General features: G+C 37.1%; 1 long non-coding RNA gene across 1 annotated transcript in view; it reads right to left on the bottom strand.

Moving 5' to 3' along the window:
* The window catches only part of LOC141578852 (uncharacterized), a 101,031-nt gene that overhangs the window by 65,565 nt on the left and 20,318 nt on the right, over positions 1–15,148 (bottom strand). The window contains exon 2 of the long non-coding RNA XR_012509653.1: positions 11,654–11,727. This is a non-coding gene — a long non-coding RNA (uncharacterized LOC141578852). The remainder of the gene's footprint in view (positions 1–11,653; positions 11,728–15,148) is intronic.

The following is a 15,148-nucleotide window of genomic DNA, read 5'->3' as shown; positions in this document are numbered from 1 at the left end:
CAACATAGTACTGGAAGTCCTAACTATAGGACAACAAATAAAAGGAATCCAAACAGAAGAGAAGTGAAACTGTCATGCCAACATATGTAGAAAATCCTAAAGATGTCAACAAAATACTACTGGAGCTCATCAATGAATTTGGAAAAGTTTCAGGATACAAATATAAAGAAATCTGTTCTTTTATTTCTGTACAATAAAATAAACTACCAGAAATAAAAATTAACAATTTCATTTACCATCATATCAAAAAAAAAAAAAACCCACAAAACCTAATGTAAATATAACTAAGGATGTAAAAGATCTACACCAAGAGAACTATCAGACTCTGATGGAAATTTAGGATGACACAAACAAGTGGGATGATATACTGTGTGCATGGAATGGAAGAATTAATATTGTTAAAATGTCCATACTACCCATGGTAACCTACAGATTCGATGAAATCTCTATCAAAGTACCAAAGGCTTTTTTCCACAGAACTAGAACAAATAATTTTACAATTTATAAGGAAACACAGAAGACCCTAATAGCCAAAGCAATCTTGACAAAGAACAAAGGTGTAAGTATTATACTCCCTAACTTTAGACCACAAAGCTACAGTAATCAAAGCAGTCTGGTACTGGCACAAAAACAGACACATAAGTCAGTGGAACAGAATAGACAGCCCAGAAATGAATCCATGCAATTAAGATCAATTAATCTATGACAAAGGAGGCAAGAATTTACACAGGGAAAATACAGTCTTTTCAAAAGGGGTGTCAGGAAAACTGGACAGCTACATGTAAAAGAATGAGGTTAGAACATTTCCTCAAACATATACAAACTAAAAATGGATGAAAGACCTAAATAAAAACTGAAACTATAAAACTCCTACAGGAAAACATAGGCAGAACACTCTGACATAAATCATAGCAATGCTTTTTTTTTTTTTGATCTGTCTGCTAAAGCAAACAAAAGCAAAAAGAAAAACAACACACACACACACACACAAATGGGACCTAATTATTTGTAAAAGCTTTTGCACATCAAAGGAAACCATTGACAAATGAAAAGGCAACCTGCTGAATGGGAAAACATATTTGCAAATGATATAACCAATAAGGTATTAATATCCAAAATACATAAACAGCTCATACAACTCAGTATCAAAAAAACTGATATTAACAATGGGTAAAATACTTGAATAAACAGTTTTTCAAAGAAGGCATACAGATGGCTAACAGGCACATGAAAAGATGTCCAACATGGCTAATCATCAGAGAAATGCAAATCAAAACCACAATGAGTTAGTACCTCAAATAGATCACATCAAATTGATGACAAATAACAAATGCTGGTGAAGATACCAAGAAAATGGAATCTTTGCATACTATTGGTGGGTATGTACACTGGTGTAGCCACTGTGGAAAACATTATGGAGGTTCCTAAAAAACTAAAAATAGAACTATCATATGACCCAGTATATGGATATATATTTGAAGACAATGAAAATACTAATTTGAAAAGATACATGCACCCCCATATTCACAGCAGCACTATTTGTAATAGCCAAAATACGGAAGCAACACGTTTCCATCAACGGATGACTAAATAAAGAAGATATGTGATATATATACAATGGAATACTACTTAGCCATAAAAAGAATGAAATTTTTCCATTTGCAACAACTCAGATGTACCTGGAGGAAATTATGTTTAGTAAAATAAGTCAAATAGAGAAAGACAAATACTATATTTTATCACTTAGATATGGAATACAGAAAATAAAACAAATGCATATAGCAAAACAGAAACTGACTCACAGACATAGAAAACAAGCTAGTGGTTACCAAAAGGGGGGTGGGGCAAAATAAGGGTAACAGCTTAAGAAGAATAAACTACCATGTTTAAAATAAAGAAGCTATAGGAATATATATTGTAAGACACAGGGAATATAGTCAACATTTCATAACAAATTTAAATGGACGTAGTCTACAAAATTTTGAATTACTATGTTGTATACCTGAAACTCATATTATAAATCAACTATATCCAGGAAGGATATAAGATGGCAACATTATCGTTTCCATTGTAAGTTAAGATCTAGTCTGGGTTATCACAAAACAGTAAAGAGTAGATACATGGCATGTTCAGAACTAAATTCTAGAAGAGTTGGATCTTTATGTCAAGTTGCTGCCTCTGCTCTATCCTCATTTAATTTCTTGGTTCTTGTAAGTTGGAATCATAAGTTTTGTGGTTCATAAACTTGATATCATCTTGTGTTACAGCTTCAAACACGGGTAGTATAACACTGAGGAAGAGAATCTGTCTGATTATCTGACAGCATAACTGCCACCACCACCACCACCACACTAGATTGTAGTGGTTAACTCTTCAAGATGGTGCCCATCATGGAATGAAAAGCTTGTGAGGAGAAATGATGCAGGTTCCCAGAAAAATAATGTTTACCTAATTTGCAGCAGCCTTTCAATACCTGAAGTTTTTTTTTAAATAAAATAATTTACTACTAAGAAGGGAAATGAGTATTTTAGGAAACATGAAGCCAAACAAATTCTCAAACACATAGAAAAGCAAATTTACCTGGAATTACTGGCAGTTGGTAGGCCAATCTCACATGACAAAAATGTTCAACTTTCAAAGGGACATTTACACATTTTTGTAGTATTTTAGCAGTATTGTTTTGGGAGAGTTAAACAAAGATAGGCATGGGACATGAGAATGTTTCTTTCAAATGCAAAATTCTATTCTTTGGATCAAAACATCAACCATAAACTTCAGTGACTTGGGAAACTAAAAACTTTTTAATGACGATAGAACAAAAATCTGGGGTACTACCTGCCATGATATTTACAAATGGTAAAGTATTGCCTTCAATAATATTTGAGAATGGAGGTGAGATGATTTCGTTTTGGACCAGGCACTCCCAGGGAAAATTTTTTCTTAGATAATTTCACAGATAGAATTGAAAACAACTTATTAAAGGAATGGGTCATTAAACTAGAAATCAGATTTGCAGAAGCTTTAAACAGGTTTTAAAACAGCAAATGTTACAGGGGATAATATAATTCAAAGAAGTACTCAGAGTAAGATGAAAGGAGTTACAGGAAGGGCAGTGACATAATGGTGTGTATCTCAAAGGTGTCGGTAGATTGTCAGCCAATTGCTGCCAGTTGAGAATCTGAGCCCCACATTCCCATGCTTTTCAACGTTTCAAGAGAATCTACAAATTTCGATTTTAACCTATGAAATTATGAGTCTTGACTTCTGCATCCAAGTTTAGAGAATAAACGCAGAACACATACAAAACATGTTTGTGGACTGATGTCACACCATGAAATCAATTTGTCACAGATCTCTCTAGTTTAGAGCCAGAGGGTGCCCTAGAAGATATCTAATACTCCTTCAACGTTTTTGTCAGTAAATCAACTGATTTTCTCTGTACCATAACCTCATCCTCCCATTTAACATTCACTTTAATCATCTGGCTTTTACTAATGTTTAAACTCCAGAATTTCCTCAGTATATTCTATGTCTGCTTCTGCAATGTATGTTGATCTCTATTGACTGGTTCAGTTCTACTGTAAATGGAACACTTGCTTTAGCTAGTGAAATATCACTCTCATACTCATTAGAAGGCATCAGTCACCATAAATATTTCCATTTCTAAAACGATGTGTTTTCAGAAAGTATTCATTCTGAAGGCTTAAGATAATTCTTTATCAAAACTGTTCATTGCCCAGGAAATAGACATGGATTAATTTGCACAGTGTACTGATGATTAACATTTGTAGAAGTTTGGTAAAAGAGTGAGGTAGCTGGACCCATGGTCTTTCCCATTCCAAGCTCACTCATTCACAACCAGACAACATGCAGCCGACCAAGGAAGCCTAGGTAAGACAAGGCAACCAAAAGCATATAACTTGCAGGCAGGCTCCTGAAGTTTCATCTACAGAGGTGACGGAATGGAGACACAGAATACCTTCTCATTAACAATGACAAAGCATCTTGGCAGCTGCAGTAAATTTGAGAAAGGAATATTTGTCATTTGTTTCTGCTGTTGAGCAGATAAGAAAAAATGGAGAATATAAAGCAGATTTGAAAGATTTTTGTAAATGCACTGAAATGGGATCCCATCTTATGCTGAAGAGTATCAGAATTAAAACTAACCCTGTATATGAGTCTCCTGTGGCTGCTGTAATGATCATAAACCTGATGCCTTAAAACAACAGAAGCTTATTTTCTCACAATTCTGGAGGCCAAAAGTCTGAAGCCAAAGCGTCAGCCGCGCCATTCTCCCTCCAGATGCTCTAAGGGAGGGTTCCTCCTTGCCTTTCCTAGCTTCAGATAACTCTGCTTGGTCCTCCATTGGTGGCTGCATCACTCCAATCTCAGCCACTGTGGTCACATTGCCTCCTCTTCTCTGTATGCCTCTGTTCTGCGTGTTTCTTATCAGAACACTTGAATTCAGGGTCCACTTGATAATATAGGATTATCTCACCTTGAGACCCCTAATGAGATTCACAAAGGCCTTTTCTCCAAATAAAAGTAACATTCACGGGTTCTGGGGATTAGCATGTGGACATTACGTTTTGGGGGCTGCCATTTGGTTTACTACAACTTAATTGATTAGGGGGGCTTAAAATATTGATTTAATCCCTTTATGTTTTAGAAATTTGTGATTCCTCCTTTCTTTGTAATGACTCTCTTATGCCAGGTAGATCCTGCCTGTGTCATGATCACTCCCATACAGAGATGTTTTGCTACCAGTATACAGAGACCCATAGGCTAGAATTTGCCATTCCAGAAATTTCCTAGAGAAACTGAGATTTAAGGTCTTAAAGAGGTAAAACCCTAGATGGGCTTGATGAGGCTACTATAAAACTTGAGAAGGGAGTGACATCATTGCTGCTTCGCTTTCATGCAAGACATTTTAGTCAATATTCCTTGGATAGCACTTGGCGCCCATTGACAGTCAGTCACTGAAAATAGGCAGACGTAGGAAGTTGAGTTAAATACTCCTTTCTCCTTTTCAAAAAAAGACTTCTGACTTTACAACAACAAAGACAGCCAATCATACATTTATTCTGAATTTCAAGCAGACCCTAAAATGTTAATGTATTTTCCTCTGAAAGTCAGTTTCAGATTTTCCCCTCGTACCTGACAGTGTTCCAGATAAAAGCCTGACACTATGGCTCTTTAAGCCTTGTCCATGGGTATGTGTTGCAGATATCTCCCTTTTCCCACCAAGATAAACAAAACAAAACAAAACCAAACAAACAAAAAAACTCTGATACACCTAATGTCACTGTATCATGTCAGTTTCATCTCTTGATTATTGAATGGAGTTTACTAACTTAAAATCATTATAGCTTATCACACATTCCTCCTTTCATTTCATTCAAAGATAGTTTGAAGAATCTATCTCTGAGCATTTTGTGCTCAGGAAGTAGACTCTGAGCTAATGAATTCACTTTAATTATCAAATCAATATTTCATGGACAACTCAACCCAGGCTCTTTATTTTTGGAGCTGAGAGAAAAAGACTAATACAGAATTAACATATCTGTCAAAGACTGTACTAAGCATTACACAAATGTCTTGTTTCATACTTAAACTTCTAAAAGTTGGGGATAATGATGCACACTTTCACTGATGAGGACATGAAGACATGACCTTGCCTTATAATACGCAGCTCCAAGTAGAGGTTCTGTGATTCTAAAGCTAAAGCCATCTGCAGTAGCTGGGAAATATTGAGAGAGGAAGACCTGAAGTTGTCTTAAAGAATTAGGAACAAAAAGCTTTCCCAGAATAAGGACAGAGAAATGAAAGAACTTAGGTTAGAGGAAAGTGGGCAGTGAGAGTAACATAGCAGGACAGATTAGAGCAGCTCTTTTATTTCCAGCTGAGTGGTCTGGGCGGGGTTGCACAAGACCTAAGATCCACTGGGTTCTTTGTAGGGTCACCATTTTTACTGTAATTCTCAGCAGAACTTCACTACACTGCATTTAATAAAGTAGCATGTACCTGGCACATGCAAGGCTAAATGCAACAATTCAACAGCTGTTAATTTTCACTAATTCTGGGTGAGGTGGGTAATTACATTCAGCTGTCTGCAACCATCCTGCTGCTGCTTTCCTGCAGAACTGTGACTCTTCATTTGTTCTCATGAGTAGGGTTGCATTGTGAGCTGTGAAATGCATCCAGCTGTCCAGTCCCTGGCAAAAGCCTCTTCATCATCTGCCTCTCTACTCTGGATCAAGATGGTTCAGTCACAATACTTTTCAGTGGGGAGATTTATCTTTCTAGTCACTTTACATAGCAATCTTAGCAAACAGGAAAAATCACTCACTCCACAATGGACAAAGCCACTAAAAATCCCCACTGTTTGGAGGGTGAAGAAAGTGACACATTGTGAAAAAATAAAATTTGAGAATGAAGCTGAGGAACTCAGACCAAGATAAATATTTGACCGGCCTTTGTTAACAGCTTAGGCAATACACAATAGCAAAAGTGAGGAACAGTTTGACATGGGTTTAAAAGCTAGTAAGTCTGTATTTGGCTCAAGCTTTGGAACCCAACAAAAGACAGTGGGAATTGTGGTGGATGGCCTGAAACATCACCTCCTAAGCACAGGCATATGTCTTGATTCAAAACACTCTCCTCATTGTAAAGAGACCAGCTCCCTACGGTCCATGCTTGTTCCTTCAGTCATTTATGAACTTGTATTTGTGCTAGGTATTTATTGAACACCTATTTTGGATAACGTCATTTTGGAAAACAAATGAATACAGCAAGGTACAGAAAAAAAAATGTTACAGATATTCAGAGAAAAGAAATGTCAGTTCTGGAGGAGAAGGGATATAATGACAGCATTATGTTGATAAAACACTGCTGGATAAAGGAACTCTCATGGCTGGGTGTTCATTTTCCTAGCATTAAGGACAAAGTCTCTGTGAGCTAATTCGAAGGAGTTCTAAGAATCAGGGAGGGTATGAGCAGTGACTGGTTATGGGGTCAGAGTGCAGTGGAAACCAGACCAGTCCAGCGTCCCTGGTGATCTGACTGTATAATCAGGGCAGGCAGCAGGTTTGTAGGAGGGTGGGGATCAGTGATGATAGAAAATATAGAGAGAAATGGCAGCAGCTGAGATTTGACTTATGCTGATACTTGGCAGAAGATAAAATGGAAAGAGCACGTGTCTTGGAGCCAGACGGTCCTGGGTTTGAATCCTGGTTCCATTACTTTTTAGTTCAGTGGACTGTGCACAAGTTACTAACTCACCTAAATAATGGGATCCTTATTTATTAAAAGAGGGGAGAGGTTTAATACAACACGCCTTGAGGGGTTATTATAGGATTACGTGATATGTTATGAAATCCATAAGTGTAATAGATGCTCAGTGAGTGATGGTTATTATTAGGAGAATCTTCTTTGAAGCTTTTTCTCATATTGACCCCTTCTGATGCCCCGCCCCCACGTGCTTCAACCTCTTGGACAACTACATAGCTAGCTGGCCAGGGACTGGGAGATGCCTTTCTTCAGAGTTCAAAACATCTTAGCCATACTGATGAACCATCAAGAACATGCATAGCTAATCCAGTTTGTTTTTCCCCTCCAAGAATACCAGTGAGTAACTTCAGCATCTCAAGACCCTTTGGGGAAAAAAAATTCTAAGAGGGTGATTAACTGAGTAAATCCTATCACTGCTCAGCACTTGGATTCTGCTGTCAGGCTGTGTGGAGAAGTGGGATGATGATAAAGGGGTGTAGTACAGATACGCAGTTGCAAGCAGGTAGATAATAATTGGAAATGATTACCTACTTGCCAAAGGACCAAAAATTCAATGGTAAAGAGCAGTTGGGTAATTTGAAGTCATTTTATGTGATAAATATTAGCCTGCTGAAAAGGCTGGGTATTGTTTCCCTTGGAAGAACCTGAAAGGGAAGAAACATTTTATCCTGAAAGTTACATGGAGCATCCTGTATTCGTCTGCACAGTTAAGAAATGGACGGAATTTCCTAAGAAACAATACATCTTGGTGGCACTTTTCCGATAATCAAGGACAAAAGAGCTTTTCACACTACAGAGAAAGAAGACTGGGTTGATTGACTCAAATTTTCCCTATGTGGGTGTCTTCAACATTCCTACCCCAACTTCCCACCATGTGTTTACATCCATGAGATCTGTTAAGTGGTCTGTTTTGGAATTATTCAGTCAAGCCAGAGCAGCTAGTATTTACTGAGTGACCAAGAAAAGACTATATTACATGGGGACATTAACAAACAAAACCTAGGTGTTCAGAATGAAGTCTTGCTAAAGGAGGTCCCAATGAGTGACTGCAACAGGTGAGGCATTTCCTATCCTGCCCGCATTCTACTCCTCATTGTTTTAAGGCAAATAACAAAAAAATGACTATTCTTTCCCAGGGATGGAATTAGATAATGTGTTGATATCATAATACTGTTTTTAGGGAGAGAGTGCAATTCACACAGTACTAAAAACAGCAGGTATGAGATGCTACAATTATCCTGTCCAGATACAATTATCTAGATAATTTAAGGGAAAGAGAACAAAAAAGAAATAATTGCTTAAATTATTAGATTGAAACTCTGGGGCCAAAATTTTTGGAACACATGTTTTGACCTTGTTTTCAGCCAAAAGTGTTTATTATGCACCAGCTATGTGTCGATCAGGGAGAGAAAAAAAAAATGAAATGATACCAGTCCTATCCTTGAGAAGCATAAAATGTTATAAGGTGTTGTAGACGATGGATTTAAAAGCAGTATTGTTAAGGGTTGTGATAGAAGTCGCCATTAGGTGCTAAGGGAGTAAAAAGGAGGAGTATCTAACCCATCCTATTAGGGGAAGAGTTGTTAGGGGAGACCTCAGGAGGCCTGAACTGGGATGGAGCTATCCAAAGGACTGCAGTAAGCAGTGTTCCAGGAGATGAGGACAACATAAGAAAACCCACAGAGGAGTGACACGGTAGCATCTGTAGGCCGTTCCATACTGCTGAGATAGAATTGTGAAACAGGAGGTCGGGTAAAAAGCTTACAAGGATGTTTGAAGAGGGAAACAAGGCCAATGTTTAGATGGTTTCGTATGTCAATGTATGGAACAATTAGATAATAAGCAGGGGGACTGCTTTGATAATCCAATGCTGAAGTTAAAAATGGGGGGAAAATTTCAGTGTTCACTTTTCAAGTAAGGTCCTGGTGGCCATGACAATTTCCTGGTCCGTTAGCACTTGCCACAGAGGTGTTAAGTACTCTAGAATTTTGTTTTCAGTCTTTTGGGACAAAAGAGCCAAGAAGACTAAAAAAACAATAAGTCAAGCACATGGGGAGAAAAAGCTACATTACTAGGTGACAGAAAATGTGATTCCTTCCTCCCTCAAAAAGAAAGAAAGAAAAAAAAAGACGGATCAAGAACCTTTCTGGTTATAACCCTTGACAATGCACTCTTACCTTGGCCTCTGTCCTTACTTCTATGCTACTTTGGGTTTCTAAGGCTGTAAAAAGCTGTAATAGAATGTTGTCAGTGAGGTTAGGAAGTAGGTCTTTGAGTAAATGGAAGAACTAGATAAAAAGTGGAGCAACAGTGTAAATAACCAAGGCAGGTGTGAGTAAATCCGGCAAATACCTCCTTCCAATCTTCACTCTGAGGATAGAGTGAACTATAAGAATCAGCTGTACCTTTAAGATGGTCTCTGATGGTAAGGAATGGATTCATTTATTCTCTCTTTAATGCATCAGTTTTAGGAGTTCATTTGTTCATTATTTTACATATTTTTCTATTCATGAATTAGTCTACTTCCTTACTTAAAAATTGCAATATCTATTTGTAGCTTAAATACACCAAAAATAACCAGGAAACTCCTAAGTATCACCACAATATTAAAAACAGTAGAGAGTTTATTATAACATTTTAATGACTTGCTATGAACTAGGCATTGCTGATAATTTCCTTAATGTTCACAATAAGCTTATGTCAACGGTCCTATTTTTAACACCATTTTACTAAAGAGGGAACTGACACAGAGAAAGGTGAAGTAATTTGCCTAAGATTGCAGAGATCCTAAGAGGCAGAACTGAGATCTGAATCCACTAGAGGAGATAAACTTCAACTGACCAACCAAGCTGGTTATCCTTTTCGTCCTCCTACACTAGAAAATAATTTTTCAATGTTTCTTCTGCTCACCTCTTATTTTTCCACTATGTTTACCCAACCTCATTTTGTCCTTTCTCCTCTTGGTCATTGTTTCAGTCAGGGTCCAGTAAGAAACAAAGAGAACCATTTTAGAAATTTCAAGCAGAGGGAATTTAATATAGGGACTTAGTTACATGTGTGTTGGAAGAGCTCTGAAGCTAAACAGAGAAAACCAAATCAGAGATGAACAGCTGCTGAACGTGATGGGGTAACAAGCAGAAATGGTGTTATCAAAGTGCAAAAACCAGAACCAGGACCAACTGGCGACAGCTAAGCACATGGCAGGGGCTACTCTGTTGAAGTAGGGACCAGCCCACCTAGTGAGAGCTGGAATCACAGAAAACACAAGCACTACTCAGGACATTGCTCAAGACAGGGAGACAAGACAAATACGCTGGCTTCTCCCCTCCTCCTGCCTTCTGGTCTTCCATAATTCCTTCCCTTTAATCCAACCTATGTAAGAGTCAGAGAGAAAAGGAAGCTTGGAAAATGTAGTAGGTCAGGGGGAGGACTGGAAAGCAACCAAGAACAAATCAACATATGGCTCATTCCCCAAACGGCTGATTAACCAGCTTGTCCCAGGAGCCCATTTTTTTCCAATTAAACCACAGATACTGCCTGCCCATAAATGGTTAAAAAAAATCAAACATATTTCTGAAAATATGATTGGTGACACAGATATGTACACTGTTGAAAGAAGCAGGTTCACCTTTCCTTTGAATAGCAGCCAGTAACACTTGGCATTGATATAAGTTAGAAAGAGATAAAGATGTGATACCTTTGTTGGAACTTAATGACCTATGGAAGTTAGTTCTCACTTTCAATGCCACAGTTTGACATATTGTGTCATTAACTTCTTTCTATACCCCTCCCCAATAAATTCTAAGGTAGACTCCCGAAGGGCATCACTATTCATTGTGGGATTGATTTATTTTGTCATATTGAAACAAAATGGCAACTCATGCAACATTTCAGACGGGCACTTTCAAATGAAAAGATACATATGCATGAGCAAGAGTTAGAAGCATGTGCTATTGGAGGGTCGACAACATTCCGAAGATTTCGACAGAGTTATCTACCTTCTTGAAGAGTTCCTACAGTACTTAAGCTACCCCAGGACGTCTGAGATGAGACTCAGTAAAAGGACCTGTTTATTCCCCTCCGCCTAAATGTATTATTTAGCTACATTTTCATTTTTGATTGCTACTGGTGGTGTTGCTGTCATTAAAAGTCCTGATTCAAAATATATACATCAATATATATACATACATATATACACGAAGTGTCTTTCCTATCGAACTTCCTTATTAGCTTTGCATTAACCTGGACCATACCCTGATGCTGTTCTTTCTAATTTTACTTTCAGGATATTTCATTTCTAGTTGTATTCATCCAAAATGTTGTAGATCAGCATATTTTTAATGGCTCTGAGTTCACTACTCACCTCCAATCCGGCTGGTCAGAAGCTTCAGTATAAGGGTCCCACACTTATGAATACAGGCTATTTCTAAGGATAACCTAGAATGCAAACATGAACAGTAATTTGTTCCAGTAAATCCCAGCCATATCCTTAGTGTGGCATCTTTTTCCCTATTAGTCTAAGTTTGCTGAACAATTGCTGCATCTCTACATTATATTTTGCCAGTGTAGACAGCTCATGGACATTCAGTATGATTGAATAGTGGAATAAGGAAAAGCTTACATAGCCAACTGGCTGAATTTCTGAAACAGAAACCTACTTTCTTTCTTCCCTCAGCTTTTTCAGTCTGGTTTTGTTTTTATGAAAATCCAGCTTCTATCACTGTGGAAGTCTTGCTTGAAAGAGGTGACTTAATATTGATAAAACATAGTGAAAATATACTATTATAAATGGATATCCCTGTTCTCTGCCCAAGTTTAGAAGCAATTTAGCAATAGCAAAGAAACAAAGCAGATAGAGATTAAAAACAAACAAACAAAAAAACCCTGAATTATTATGTTTGGAAAATTGTGACACAGGTACATAATAATAGTGGGCTTCATAAAATTGATTCTAAGAATTAAAAACATTTACCCACCTACCACTGGACAATAACAGAGCTCCCACACATACAGAGATTGCCCCTGTGAAATTTAGTGTGTGGAGGAGCAGGGTAGAATGTGCACTGCCTACAGGGAAATTAGTGCCAAAACACAAGGAGGAAGGAAGGGGCTGAGCTTTACATGCACTCAGCTTCTTTCCTTAACTAAGTCATATCAGTAATTCCCTCTCTTGGGAGGCAGCAGGTAAATGGGCAGAAGGCGGCAGGTGCTTCCACAAAAGAGAAACATCTAGAGGCACATATTGCCTATTAGTGTCATCCTTTGTTCAGTTTACAACTTGATCTCTCCTTCTCACTTTCCCTTCTCTTTTCACCCTTCTTTATTCTCAAATTTAATTCATGCAGCAAATATTTACTGAACACCACTTTGGCCTGGTTCTATGGTAGGGTTTTTTTCATTCTCCGTTTCTTGCTCCGTGCTTACCTGTGTTCTCAGCCTACCTGTTGACTATCTGGGCACTGCCAAATCTATTGGAGGAACACAGCAGGGCAAATAAAGCTTTTAGATATGTCTGCCAAGTTCTCTGTTGAGTACTATTTTAAATTCATTCACTCAATCATTCAAAACATTTACTGAGCACTTAGTGTGTGATACTTTGCAAAGGCCAGAGACAGCACAGTAAACAAGCCAGGAAGAGTTCTTGCCTCAAGGTGTTTATATTACAGTTAGAGAGATAATGACAAACAGATATATAGTGTAATGTCCAGTGGAGAGAAGTGCTTTAAGGAAAATAACACAGGGTAAGGGAGATGAGAAGTGAAGCCTGTTTTGGGGTAGGGTCATCAGGGAAGGTCTAAGAAGAGAATCCATAAGCATAGTCCTGAAAAGAGAGAAGCCGTTAGCCATGAAAGCGTCTAAGGGAAGAGCCTTCAAAGTAAATGAAACTAATATAAAAGGCACAGGATATAAACAAATTGACCTAAAGGAAGTATATTACAACATTATACCCCCTAACCTCAGCATACACATTTTTTTCAAGCATACACACAATATTTACAAAAATTAATCATATGCTGGTCCATAACTTGCCTCAAATTTTTCAAAAACTGGATTTATTTTTGATACATTGTTAAGGTTGGATTTATATTTCATATATTGTTGTATTACCAGGTAATTAGATTAAAAATCAATTTAGGCAACATTACCATGTGTTTATAAGTTAAGGACTGTTTCTTAATAGCACATGGGTCAAAATAAGAGTATCTTATTCTAATATGCATTGATATCCATTATGATGAATATTTTGAACTTAATAAAAATACTGCATGTTAAGATTTGTGGGCTGTACCAGTTAGAATTATAACCGCATATGTATGTATTAGAAAGAAGAAAGATTAAATTTAACAAGAATCCATCTCATGAAGTTAAAAAAATATATCAAATTAAGATTGTGAACATTAAAAGAAATTTTTAAAAACTCAAAAATAAAGCAAAAATCCCTTTATAGAAAGGATTTTTTACTGAAGTACAGTTGATTTACAATGTTGTTAGTTTCTGGTGCACAGCATAGTAATTCAGTTATATCTATTCTTTTTCATATTCTTTTTCACTATAGGTTATTACAAGATATTGAATATATAGTTCCCTGTGCTATACAGTAAGACCTTGTTGTTTATCCGTTTCATATATAGTAGTTTGTATCTGCTAACCCCAAACTCCTAATTTATCCCTCCTCCCACCCTTTACCCTTTGGTAACCATAAGTTTGTTTTCTATGTCTGTCAGTCTTTGTTTTGCAAATAAGTTCATTTGCATATTCAGATTCCCCATATAAGTGATATCATATATTTGTCTTTCTCTGACTTACTTCACCTAGTATGATAATCTGTAGGTCCATCCATGTTGGTGCAAATAGCATGATTTCATTTTTTATGGCTGAGTAGTATTCCATTGTGTGTATATATACACACACACACACACACACACACATACACACCACTTCTTTATCCAATCATCTGTGGATAGACATTTAAGTTGCTTCCATATCTTGGCTATTGCAAATAGCTCCTATAAATATTAGGGTGCATATTATCTTTTTGAATTAGTTTTCTCTGGATATATGCCCAGGAGTTAGAATGCTGGATCATATGGTAATTCTATTTTTAGTTTAAGGAGTCTTCATACTGTTTTCCACAGTGGCTACACCAAATTATATTCCCACCAACAGTGTAAGAGGGTTCCCCTTTCCTCACACCCTCTCTAGCATTTATTGTTTGTGGACTTTTTAATGATGGCCATTCTGACTAGTGTGAGATGATACCTCACTATAGTTTTGATTGCATTTCTCTGATTATTAGCGATGTTGAGCAGCTTTTCATGTGCCTATTGGCATCTGTCAGTCTTCTTTGGAGAAATGTCTATTTAGGTCTTCTGCCTATTTTTTGTTTGGGTTGTTTTTGTTGTTATTGAGTTGTGTGTGTGTTTGTATATTCTGGAAACTAAGCCTTTGTCAGTCTCATCATTTGCAAATCTTTTATTCCTGTCAGTAGGTTGTATTTTCATTTTGTTTATGGTTTCTTTTGCTGTGCAAAAGCTTAAGTTGGATTAGGTCCCACTTGTTTATTTTTGCTTTTTTTTTATTGCCTTCAGAGACTGACCTAAGAGAACATTGCTATAATTTATGTTAGATACTGTTTTGCCTATGTTATTTTTAAGTCTTTAAGCCATTCTGAGTTTATTTCTGAGTATGGTGTGAGAGAGTGTTCTAACTTCATTGATTTACATGAGGCTGTCCAGCTTTCTCAACAACACTTGCTGAAGAGACTGTCTTTTCTCCATTGTATATTTTTGCCTCCTTTGTTGAAGAGTAATTAAACATAGATCTGTGGCTTTATTTCTGGGTTCTTTATTCTGTTCCA

The sequence above is a fragment of the Camelus bactrianus genome, chromosome 10, assembly GCF_048773025.1.
Source record: "Camelus bactrianus isolate YW-2024 breed Bactrian camel chromosome 10, ASM4877302v1, whole genome shotgun sequence".
Taxonomy (NCBI): Eukaryota; Metazoa; Chordata; class Mammalia; order Artiodactyla; family Camelidae; genus Camelus; species Camelus bactrianus.
This window is presented reverse-complemented; position numbering and strand designations above follow the sequence as displayed.